The 13733-nt window shown below is 35.5% G+C and overlaps 1 pseudogene; it reads left to right on the top strand.

The window, feature by feature from the left end:
* The first annotated feature begins 4372 nt into the window (after positions 1–4372).
* LOC132014526 (polyadenylate-binding protein 4-like) lies at positions 4373–5907 on the top strand (annotated as a pseudogene).
* The last annotated feature ends 7826 nt before the right edge of the window (positions 5908–13733 follow it).

Below are 13733 nucleotides of genomic sequence, written 5' to 3'. Positions count from 1 at the left end.
CGGCTAGCTGAAGCAGTCTCAGCTTGCTACTTCTCCACCATCTTGACTCCTCCCTCTGTATTTTTCTTTATTTTAAATGATCTGTGTCCTTTTTCTAAACTATAAATTCTGTGAGGGGACTAATGGTGTCTATCTCTCCACCACAGCACTCCAGTGCTTATCACAGAGTTGGACAAACCATAAAACATAAATATGTGAAAAACTTAGTAAATATGTCAAAGGTATAACATCACTTCATTTTCTTATAATCACAAAACAGGAGATAGGTCCAGTACATAAATGTTGGTACATATATTTAGGAGAATACTATGATATTATTAAAAATGCTAACTCTACAATAGGCCTCAAATGATAATAAAATGGTATAATGATGTTTAGTTTGAAAATTACAATGTATAAAAATTATTTAGAAATCACATTAAAGTAATACATTTAAACTTTGCAAGAGGATTGGGAACATTTGGGTGATTTTAAACATTTATTATAGTAATTTAAAAACTATGCATATGCCACTTATTTAACATCAATAAATAAAACAAAAATGATTGATAGATAATAAGAAAAACCTTCCAATGAATTTCTGGTTTAGACTTTTTAAAGGAACATTAACTTTGTTTCATTTACATAGTATCAAAACCCTTGTTAATTCAATCAAAATATTCAGAAACCAAATATACTGAAATGACTTTTGGTTTTAGTAATAAGTATTTAATTCAGTAATTTTTTCTCCTTTAAGTGATCATACAGACACTGTAAATATAACATAAGTGGATTTTTCCTTGACATGTGTATACTTGTGTTCAGCATTTATCTGTGTCATAGCATATCATGGTGAGAATCTATCTAGCTTGTAGACTATAAGAATAATTACAGATATAAATTAATTGTTGTATATAAATATATGTGGACTTTTTTACATACAAATATACATGGACACTAATATACACACTTATATAGAGCAAGTAATGTGTATTTGATGTATATTAATAGACTCTCAGATATCAATTTAACATGACAGGGCACACTTCCATCTCAAATCTTAAAAATGATGTGAGTGTGTATTTGAGGAAAATAAAACTATAATAGTAATAATACTGGGTCAAAAGAAGAGTGCTATCAAGAGAAAATATTTAAATTTTTTGTCATTGTTTAAGACAAAAAAATAATTGCACTGAGAAAAACCACATCCAAAGTTCCGTATAATCAAAGAAATGCTACAAAGCTTGAAGTAGTTCTAGGATGAGGAATAGTTCTAGAATGAGGTATATAGGAGGTGGCAATCTCAGAATAAGTGGGTCTGGGACAGTATAAGAAGGATTAACCAGGGAGATGCATTTATCACAGCATCTCTTTTCTCTACTGTGCAGAACAGAGAGCAAGAGAGGCATTTATATAGAATTTAAGGTATTGAAAAGGAGGAGTCTTGGTCATTCAGTGAGAGCAGATCCACCCCAGATAACTTCAAGTAACCAAAAGGAAGAAAGGGCCCACACATAAAATAATATAGCATGCACTGACAATCTTTTGTTAGGTCTCTTGAATAATTGTTCTTATAGAACAAGTAAACATGAATTTTAAACAGAAGGTGAGTTGATAGACATTGCTAAATATTAACCAAAAATAAAATCACAAAATTATGGTGAACTACTCTAATACCTGAGGGTCTTGATATATTTAAGATGTATTGTATATATGACATATCATATATATATATGATATATTTAAATTAAATATAAATAAAACTGTTGAAGATTTAAGAAGCTAGTATGTACATTATCATAAAATATTAAGACCTGGAATTCTGCCTCTGTTTAAGATGTAGGCCATAGCCCCAAGTCTGCCCAGAGATGACAATGAGATAAAATGATAACTTTAAAAGATCATTGCATACATACATATTTTTTGAATACTTCAGATATCTGGGGGAATCAAAAGAGTCTTAAAAAAACTAAATTTCATGGACTGAAGTGTTCTTTTAGCTGAGAAAAAATCAACTTTCCTCCCTGAGGCATGTGTTGAGTATAAAAACAGGCAAGAAAAGCACTAAGCTTGTCATAAACAAAGGGACTCTTCGTGGAGGATGAAAAACTAATTGAGACTTTAAAAACCAAGTAACCTCTTTGAGATTGGGATTTTTGACAAATTCTAAGCATTCAGCTGCCAAATGACTGCAAAGGGTTTTCACTAAGTAATGGTTAATGCGAGAAATGGGTGTCTTAGAGGAAAAGGTAGAGATGCCTTTATTTATCTATCTATATCTAGATATATATATACCCACCAGGTGAGTGCCTGGGTGTCTCAGTTGGTTAAGCATCTGCCTTTGGCTCAGGTCATGATCCCAGAGTCCCACATCAGTCTCCCTGCTTAATGGAGAGTCTGCTTCTCCCTGGGACCCTCCCCTTTCTTGGCTCTCTCTTTCTCATTCTCTCTCTCTCAAATAAATAAATAAAATCTTAAAAAAAACAAAAACAAAAACACGAGGGGGAAGGCAGAGAGAGAAGGTACACACTTCTTCAGTGCAAAAGGAAAATCTTTCTAGCATAGAGGACGGCCTACAATTGATACAGGATATGTGTTCTATCCCTGAATGCAACCTAGCCCTAACTCAGATAATTTAATCAAATGAGCATCCTCTCACATCACTGATTCTGATAAACAGCACTATTATTACGCCACAATGACCAGTATACTGTCAAGAGAACAAAAGAAATAAAGCATCCAATATAATCAAATTGACATAAATATTTAAAAAGCAGAAAGAAAATAAGAACATGCTACTTTTAACAGAACAACAGAAAGAAGCCTGCTATTTATATAAAGCCATGAAATCCAGAATAAAATGCACGTGGACTAGATTTATGCCCACACTTTACAAAGACAATAGATATAGATAGATAAATAAATTAATTAATTAATAATAACAAGTTGAAAAAAAACTGCTGAGTTGAGGAAAGGGAGCTGAGATTCTGAGTACACCAAAGCAGCATTAATTTAGAAGACATATTAACAAAGAGGAGAAAGATGCACAGAGTGAGAAATTAAGAAATATGCAGTTAGTCTTGAGTATTCAGCAAAGCACTGATTGGAGGAAAATTCTGGAGGAAAGTTCTGGAAACCACAGCATCACACAGAGGCAGCAATACCTAGTACTCATATAGCCAGGCAATGACTCTTCAGCAGGAGAGGGGAACTATCATGATTCCTAGGCATTGGGTAGAGTCCACAGAAGGGTTTTGCTTCAGGAAAAAGAGCTGAACCAAAATCATTTCTGGTCTCACCAAAAAAAAAAAAAAAAATCTTAAAATCAAGATTTAAAAAAATCAAACCATATCTCTGCCCAGAGACTCTGTGGCATTGTCACTTTCAGGCCCAGGAGGCTAACTGGGAAGAGAAGAAATGAAAACTAGTGAAATTAAAAAGAGAGAGAGTTAAAAAAAAAAAAAAAAGGAGGAGGAGGGGCACCTGGGTGGCTCAATTGGTTAAGCCTCTGCCTTTGGCTCAGGTCATGATCCCAGGGTCCTGGGATGGAGCCCCCTCACAATTGGGATCCATGCTCAGCAAGGAGTCTGCCTCTCCCTCTCCCATCCCCTCCCCATGCTTATGCATGCTCTCTCTCTCTCTCTCTCTCTCTCAAATAAATAAAGAATAACATCTTTAAAAATAAATAAAGAGAAGATTGAGGAAGAAGAGTGTAAAAAAAGGAAAAAAGAAATACTTCAAAATATAGATATAATCAAAAGAAATAGAATAAAATAAATATAATTGAATAAAATGGAAAAGAGAAAGAAAGTGAGAATCCTTATTGAACACCAGTCAGTGAAGCCATCTGGCTAGGTCCACTGTGGAGGGCTGGTGAGCCAGCAGCAGCTGAACCCAGTCTCCCTCAGGCTTGGGAGCTGCCCACACTGGGTGTGAGGGATGACTGGTCCACCCAGGGCTTCCACAGTGGCACTGACAAATTTTTTGTTTCTCCTTCCACTGGCTGCTATAATCTTAAACTGCCAAGAGCCTGATGTCTGTATCTACAGAGCAATGCCTGGGGGTTCTATGAGCAATATTTGGAGGCCTCTTGATGGACAACTGAAAATTACAAACTCCCAGGAGGGTCATACTGGTTTTGAGAGCCTCTTGTCTGTGGTAATGCTTTCGTGCTGAGCCGACCTTGAACTCTTTGCTGTCTTGCATCTCTCTGTGCTACAACTTCTCTTAGCTTCACTCTGCACCAACTGTGGGCATGACCTAGGCCCCAGCTCTGTGAAGAGGCCCCTTTGATCTGTGTGATCCCTACAGGACATCCTCCTGATGGGATTTGGGGTGGCAGGGGCAGAGGAGATGAATGCTGTAGCCCCAGCTACCTCTGTATGGGACTGACATGCAGTTAGAAGGCAGGGAGGCCTTGCTAAACGAAAATGTCAGTGCGGTGGTGCCTATGCTGTCCATTCAGGGTTATAACTCTGTCAACTTCCAGCAGCCAATTGATGCTGAGTGTGCCTTGGACACCACGAAATTTGATGTGATTAAAGGAAAGCCACTTCGTATCATGCATTCTCCTTTTTTGAGAGAATCTTGTACATTAATTGTCTTCATCCAGATCATGGACAAATCTCTAGGAAAAAAGGCAGTTTACAGTACTTCTTCTGCTCTTGGAAACACTCTGTCCTTCAAGGTGGTATGTGATGTGAACAGCCCTAAGGGTTTTGCATTTGCCCACTTGGAGACCCAGGGCGCTGCTGACAAGGTCTTTGGAAGACAAACAGCAAACTCCCCAATGACTTTCCAGTGTTTGTGAGCAGATTCAAATCTCCAAAGAGTGGGAAGCTGAATTTAGAGCCCAAGCCAAGGAATTCACCAATGTTGATATCAAAAACTTTGAGGAAGAGGTGAATGATGAGAGTCTGAAAGAGCTATTCAGCCAATTTGGCAAGACCCTAAGAGTCAAGGTGATGAGAAATCCCAGTGGGAAACCCAAGTACTTTGACTTTGTGAGCTGTGAAAAGCCTGAGTTTGCCAGTAGAGGCCCATAAGAGATGAATGGAAAATAAATCATATATATAGACTCTTCACAGAAAAAAAAAAAAAAAGTGGGTAATGGGTTGAGATGAAGTGGGAAATCTGAATAGCAGAAATGAGAGAACTGGCCAATATCAAGAGGTGAATCTCCACATAAATAATGCGTGTAACAATGAGAAGTCAAGAGAAGAGTTTTCTCCTTTCAGATTACTCACCTGTGCTAAGGTAATGCTGGAGGATGGGAAAAAACAGAGGCTTTGTCTTCATGTGTTTCTCCTTTCCTAAAGAGGCAATCAAAGTAGTTATCAAGATGGATGCAGGCATGCTGACTCTGAGCCATTGCATGTTGCTGAGGCCGACAGGAAGGAAGGAAGAAAAAAGGCTCACCTGACCAACAAGTCTATGCAGCAGATGGCCAACGTCATCTTAAATCAGTTCCGGCTAGCAGCCAAGAGCTACTTTGTGCCAGCAGCTCTACAAGCTCAGGGAAGACTTTTACATTACACACCTCACCAGTTAGCACAGATGAGGCCTAGTCTATGTTGGCAGCAAAGTGGAAGACTCCAAGGCTTCTGAGGAATACCACACATTATAGGCCAGTCTGGGCTTGTCCAGCTCTTCGCCATCTGGCTCCAACTGGTAATGTTCCATCCTCTCATGGCCTCCCTACTGCCACTCAGAGACTCAGTGTTCTCACGGCCAAAGTATGGAACTTAGCACCTCATGCTGCTGTTGCTGTTACTGCCTTGCAGATATGCTCCCAGTGTCTGCTGCCCTCACCCTGTCTGTCATACAGTCTCTGCAGGCACCCCAGCCTCTTTGCATGTGATGGCACTAGAGCCCCTGACCACTTCCATGCTGGCCATGGCACCTCCCAGGAACAAAAGCAGATGCTAGGATACCAGATATTTCGTTCATCCAAACAATGCATTCAAACTGGATGGAAAGACTATAAAGACTGGCAAGTCTGAGCTGCTACACATTCCTGAGTCTACTGGATCCCTGAAAGAAGCTGTCCAGAAGTTAATGTCTGTTGCCATTGCTGCATCTTAGACAAGGAAAAAAAAATTCAAGAGCCAAATAACCCCTTATGGAATTCAGCTCAAGGTTTGAAGATTTCCTAGCTTAACCTGTGGACTTCAACACTAAGAACCACAAATTACAAATTCAGTTGGTCACTTTCTATCAAAAGGTCAATTATGAAGTACCTAGCATTTTTCAATTAAAGGAATATATTCTCTGGGTTCTGCTACTGTCCAGACAATATTAACTATTTTTTTTTTTTCCTATCATGGGCTTTGATTTTTCCCTCTAGAAATTTGTTTTATTTAATGTAGCTAAGTCTTAAGTTTTTCAATAAAAAATTCATGAAAAATGATTAAACCAATTCCAAGTAATATAAATGTATCCCAAATAAACTAAAAGTCATGATAGGAGTAATAAAATATTCAGTACCTTGAGAAAAAGTTTGCAATATCTAGAATGTTAACAATGATTACCAGAAAGGCAAAAAAGCAAAATACGTCCCATAATGAGGAGAAAAAGTCATTACTCATCCAGAATTGGCAGGAATTAGCTGACAAAGACATCTAAGTAGTTACTGTAACTCTATTGCATGTGTTCAAAAATTGGTGTAGAGTTGTGGTGTTATGGAGACCCAAATCAAACTTCTAGAGCTAAAACTAAATGTTTCTGGATGGATTAACAGTAAATTAGATATACACAAATTGGAATTAGTGAAGACAATGCAATAAAAATTATCAAATAGAAATGTGAAGAGAAAAAAATTTAACCAGAGCATTATTTACCATAAGTACAATTTCAACCAACCTAATATATGGTATTCAGTCTCCAAAAGGGATTTTTTTTAAGTATTTTAAGATGTAATTGCCTAAAATTCTCTAATTTTATGAAAAGTATAAAAATCATAGATCTGAGAGGTTCAATGTAACTTTTTAATCAAATTGATTAAAATCTGTGATAAATAGAAATTTTATAAACAGCCAAGGAACAAAAACAAGCTACAAGTTATGCACAGTAGGATAAAGATAAGGATGCATGAAAATTAATAAAAGGAAACCTTTAAAAGTGAAGTTAAGAGGCCAGCAGGGGGAGCTCTATAGTACCCCACAAATTCCCTTTGCAGACCTTAATGGAAGATATACCTTGCAAGTCAATACTACTTTAGGTAGTACTTTACTACCCCAGCAAAAGGAAGAAAGACTGAAACATAACCTAAATCACAAAATAGATCTCGACAAATTTTAAAAGGAACCAACTTACACTGAGTTTTTACTCCAAAATCTGAAGAATATAATTCAGCTAGAAATCAATAATGAAAGTTATCTGGAAAATCTTCAATTATATGGAAAGAAAACCAAAAAAAACAATGTATTTTCAATATAATGAAAGTGGGAAAAATATCAAAGTTTGTAGGATGCAGAAAATAGTACTTAAGGGAATATTATAGCAGAAAACACATATATTAAAACGGAGAAAGCTTTAAAATCAGTGATCCCCAACTGATATCTTAAGTCACTAGAAAAAGAACAGCAAGTACTATAAAAATAAGCAACTGAAAGGAAATATTAAAAATCACAATATAAATCAATGAAATAGAAAATATAAAACAAATAACAGTCAGTAAACCCCAAAATGAGTTCTTTGAGAATACAAAAAAAAAAAAAAAAAAGTCTTTTACTGGTTATGGAAAAAGGAGACATGATTCCAACTGCTAATATGAGGTATAAGAGAGATGGATTTGGCATATATTCTGCAGATGTTTAATAAAAAAGAGTATATTATGAATGACTTCATGCTCATAAGTTTAAAAACTTCAATAAAAATGAATAATTTATTTGAAAGACACAAACTACCAATGCTCCTTCAAAAAGTACATAACTGTATAGTTCTAACATTATTAAAGAAACTGAAGTTGTAGTTCAGTTCTTTTCTATAAAGAAAGTCCACATTCATATGGCATTACTGGTGAACTCAAATAATAATTTAAAGTAGAAATAATGACAATTCTCCATAAAATCTTACAGAAAATTGAACAAACAAAAGGAAATAATTTCCAATTCATTCTATAAGGCCAGGATACTCTCATCACAAAACCTGTCAGTTACCACAAGAAAAAAAAAAAAAAACAACTCATAAATATCCCTCATTAAAATAGATGCAACAATTCTAAACTAAATCTTATGAAGGAAAATCCAAGAATAATATATCAAACAGATATAAACAAACATGAGCAAGTGGGATTTACCCCAGGACTGCAAGATAAGCGCTACATTTAAAAAAAAATTCAATCAATATAAGTCAAAATACTAACAAATTAATAAAAAGATAATGAATATTCTCAATAGAAGAAAAAAAAAGAATATTTGACAAAACCCAACATCCACTGATGATAAAAGTCTTAGCATACCAGGAATAAGGGATATTCCTCAACCTTAGATGTGGGACAGAGAGAACTAGAGAATAAGAACTAACAGCATACTTAATGGTGAAAGATCAAATGCTTGCCCACTTCTATCGTAAATGAGACAAGGATATATTGACTCATTTTACAGAAACAATATTATATTGGTGACTCTAACCTATACAGTGAAGCAAGGAAAAAAATGCATCAAGATGGAAAGGTATTAAAAGTGTCTGTGTTCACAGAGGACGTGATTGTCAATGGAAAAATCTCATTGAATCTACCAAAATCCTATTAGAATTAATAACTTCAGCAAAGTTGCAGGATATAATATCACTATGAAAATCAGTTTTATTTATGTAACTTAGCAATAAGCAATTAAGCATTTACAATAAAGGGAACAGAGGAGATGGGAGTTGGGGGAAATTGGAGGGGGAGATGAGCCATGAGTGACTGTGGACTCTGAGAAATAATCTGAGGGTTTTGGAGAGGAAGGAGGTGGGAGTTTGGGTGAGCTGGATGGTGGGTATTATGGAGGGCCAATACTGCATGGAGCACTGGGTATGGTGCATAAACAATGAATTCTGGAACACTGAAAAGAAATTTAAAAAATAAATAAAAATTAAATATATATATATCCTTAAAAATAAATAAAATAAAACAAAGGGAACAATAGCTTTGGAATAGCATGACATAATTAGGGATATAAAATAGGGATAAAACTGATAAAAGATATATAGGACTTATATTAAAGCTGTCAAACAGTGATGAGATAATTAAAATTATATAAATAGGAAGAAAGAAATTTTGTGGATTAGAAAATTAAATAATGTTAAGATTTCAATTCTTTCCAAATTAATTTATAGATTCAATCCAATACTAATAAAAATCCCAGCAGACTTTTTGTAAAATTCAACGAGCATATTCTATCAGTAGTATGGAAGTGAAAATAACCCAAAATAAAATAAAGTATTCTGAAAAAAAGTAAAGTTAGAGGACTAACACCACCTATCTCAAGGCTTAATTTAAAAATTAAAAATTTATGACATTGAAAAAAGTTATGACATTGGTATCATGATAAAAAATACAGCAATGGAACAGAATAAAGAGCCTTTCATACATCCATATGTCTATGGCTAACATGTGTATCTAAGAAAAGTTATACAACTCAGTGGAGAAAGAGAAATTTTCCAAAAAACAAAACAAAACATCACATACACATAGACACACACACTCCACACCTATGTATGTCACTGAAGCAACTGCTTATCCATATACAAAAAACACAACAAACAAAAATAATAACTAAAACTTTGATCCATATACCTAAACATAAAGTAAAAAAAAAAAAGACTTTTTAGAAATTAAAACATAGGAGAAAATAGTTTTGACCTAGAATTAGGCAAAGATTCCTTAAGTATGACAATAATGGCACATCCAAAAAAAAAAAAAAATGAGAGAGAGAGAAGAGAAAAAAATCACAAACTAAGTTCCTCAAAATTTTAAATTTCTACTTTTTGAAAGATATTTTTGTGATAATGAAGAGACAAGCCAGACTTTCATTTCCAGTCCCATATTTAAGAAGCTTGAAAATCACCATTTTATCATGACGAAAGGCAACAAGCTGAACAGTAAAAAATCAACAACTTTCCTTGGATCTATGAGAGAGGAAGACACAGGGGAAACCACTACCCCAAAGGATTGGATAGACAGACAGGAGAATAGAGGGAGTTGCCACTTCCCAGAACAGATACTCACTAGTGAAACTATCACAGGAACAAGTGCCAGGTTAAGAAACTTAACTGCAATTTATGCATTGCTGGAGGTTCAGTGTGTACAATACTGAGAGTTAAAGATCCTAGCGGACTTGGGGACTGGGGAGCTAGCCCACACAATATGTGAACTTTACTTTCAGGAGTAAATTTTACCCGATTTCCAGAGTAATGATCAGAGAAAAAATATTCTCAGACTTCTGGCAGGGTCAAGGGAAAAGAAACCAATCTGAGAGACTCCAGAATACTCTGTTATTCAGAGAAAACCTGCCTTGATGTAAATAGTAAGACTCTTAACTATAGGAAATAAACTGATAGTTGCTGGAGGGGATGTCAGTGGGGGTGAGGGGTAATCATATGGTGTGATGAGTAAGGATGTTATATACAACTGATAAATCATTGAACACTACGTCTGAAAATAATGATGTACTATATGTTGCCTAATTGAATTAAAAAAAGGTGGGGGGGGCTGCCCTCAGAGGAAACAGGTTAATCAGAGCATAACCTACAAGGATATTATCAGAAACTAAGTGGCCTGGGGAAAGGAAATACCTAACTTCAGCCCAGTCTAGCCATCCTGTCCTACATAACTGAGGATAAAAATACCAAGAAGCGCTTGAAATGTTCACAGTCCAGAAACATAAGCATATTAAATGACTGACAACTAATCATAAGACTGCACATTTTCTCTTTACCCACACCTCACCACTACACTACTATAAGCCCACTTACATTACTTTCTTATACTCAGTATGTCCTGTCTGGCTATCAAGAAAAACTCACAAGTCATACCAAAAGGTGAAAACACAATTTGAAGAGACAAAGCAAACATCAGCACCAGACATGGCTAGGATGTCGAAATTAACAGATAGGGAATTTAAACACTATGATTAATATACTAAGGGGTTTAATAGGCAAGATAGCATGCAAGAGCAGATGGACAATATAAGAAGAGCTATGAAAATCTTAGGAAAAACTAAAAAGAAATGTTAAAGACTAAAAAACTATAATAGAATTAAAGAATTCTTTGATGGGCTTATTAGTAAGACTGGATATGGTTGAGGAAAGAATATTTGAGCTAGAAGTTATATCAATAGAATCCTTGTAAAGTGAAAAGCAAAACAAAAACAAAAACAAAAAACACAACAAAACAGCAAAAACCCCAAACCCCCCAAAAAACTAAAAAAACAAGGCAGAACCAAAAACAGAATACCCAAGCACTATAGGACAACTACAAAGGTGTAATATTTGCATGAGAAAACCTGAAAGGGAAGAAAGAGAAAGAAATAAGAAATACTCAAAACACATAATGACTGAGAATTGCCCCCAAATTAATGTCAGACACCAAGCCATAAACCCAGAAACATAAAATGCAAAACTTTAAAACTCCTACAAAGGTAACATAAGAGAAATTTCAGATGATCTTGGGCATGTTGATGCCTTTTTAGATATAATACCAAAGATATGATACATGAAACAAATAATAAACTGGAGTTCATTAAAATTAAAAATGTATGCTCTGCACAGAATCAAGAAAATTAGACAATAAGCCACAGACTGGCAGAAAATATTTACAAAAGACACATGTGATAAAAGACTGTTATCCAAAATATTAAAGAGAAAAAAACAAAATAAACTCTTGGAACTCAACAATAGGAAAACAACCTGATTAAAAATGGAATAAAGACCTTAGCAGATACCTTACCAAAAAGGTTATAAATATAGCAAATAAGGATATAAAGAATGTTCAACATCATAAGACATTAAAGAAGTACAAATTAAAATAACAGTAGGATACCACTATACACCAGTTAGAATGGCCAGTTAGAAATTGGTGGTTTTGTTTAAAACTAAATCTACTCTTACTATATGATCCAGAAAAAGTACTCCTTGGTATTTACTACACAAATTGAAAAGATATCCACATAAAGACCTGCACATGGATGCTTATAGCAACGTTATTCATAATTGCCAGAACATGGATGTAATCAAGATGTCCTGTAGGTAAATGGATTAATAAAATGTGGTACATCCAAATAGCAGAATGTTATTCAATGATCAAAAGAAACAAGCTATCAAACTATGAGCAGGTATAAAGAAAACATAAATACATATTACTAAGTAAAAAAAAAAAAAAGCCAATCTGAAAAGGTTACAGTGTATCATCCCAGTTATATGAATTTCTGGATAAGGCAAAAGTATGGAGACAATAAAGAGATGGTGGTTTCCAGGGTTGTGGGGGAGGTGGAGTGAGTAATCAGACAACAGAGGATTTGTTGGGCAGTGAAAATAATCTTTATTATAATGATGGATACATGTTGTTACACATTTGTCCAAACCCATAGAATCAATGATGTTAATACTGAACTTACAGTAAACTATGGACTTTAGATAATTATGATGTGTCTTTAATATGAGTTATGTTGACAATGGAGGAGGCTATGGATGTTTGAAGGGAGGGTGTATATGGGAAATCTCTGTACCTTCTCCTCAATCTACTGTGAACCTGTGAAACTTTTTTGGATTTTTTGATCCAAAAAAATGAAGTCTTTATGAAAGGCACAGACTAGTAAAATATATTTGCTAAACACATAAAGGACACAAATTTGGAATGCATAAAGAGTTCTTAGACTCAATTAATAAACACAATAATAAAATGTGCAAAAATGTAACAAATGCTTCATTAAAAATAATATTGTGATGGTGAGTAGGCACATGAGAAGATGCTCATAATAGCATTTATTCATAATGGAAATGCAAGTTAAACTCCAATGCAATGCCACAGCACATCTATTAGAATAGAGAAAATGACAAAAGACTGGCCTTATCAATTGTTGGCAACTTATCAGGAACATCTGTAACTTTGAAAAAAAATGTAACAGTTTCTTAAAATGTTAACTAACAGTCTTCGCATTCTCAGACATTAATCCAAGAAAATGAAAACACATGTTCATTTAAAGGCTTGTATGCCAGTGTTCCTAGTGGCTTTGTATGTATTATCAAAAAAACCATCTCTGCCACTTTCCAAGGTCAGTCGCTGGGTTGCTTCTGCGAGCTTGCAAGGCCTGAGAGCAGTTTAACCTCTGGTTCCTGGTGTTTCATAGCTGCCCAGGAGCCTCCATGCCCTTGGCTATGAATGAGCATGTGTCTGTGCATGCCTGCCACCGTAGCCGGCCTGCAGAAGAGAGCCACTAGCAGACTCCTTTCACCAAGACATCACTGATGCTGCTGGGAAATAGTATTTCATCTGGGTCTTCCATGGAACATTGCCAGTCAATCAGTGTCTGGCCTTGCATTATCTTCATTCCCATGTATCTTTTTTCCCAGAATCTATTCCTTCCTCTCCTGTCTGCTGGGACCACTCACAATTTCCACTTTACTACACTTCCAGGCTTTTAGGACACTCCAGCAGCAGGTTTATCAGTCTTCTGGGATCCTTGCCAGGTTACTAAAGCCCGTATCCCAAGGAAGTGTCCAAGTCAATGAATCCTTGCTTTTTCAGTCTTACATGCCAGCCTGCTTGGCCA

This window comes from Mustela nigripes, chromosome 3, assembly GCF_022355385.1.
Source record: "Mustela nigripes isolate SB6536 chromosome 3, MUSNIG.SB6536, whole genome shotgun sequence".
NCBI classification, from domain to species: domain Eukaryota; kingdom Metazoa; phylum Chordata; class Mammalia; order Carnivora; family Mustelidae; genus Mustela; species Mustela nigripes.
Note: the sequence above shows the minus strand (reverse complement) of the source record. Positions and strands in the feature narration are given on the sequence as shown.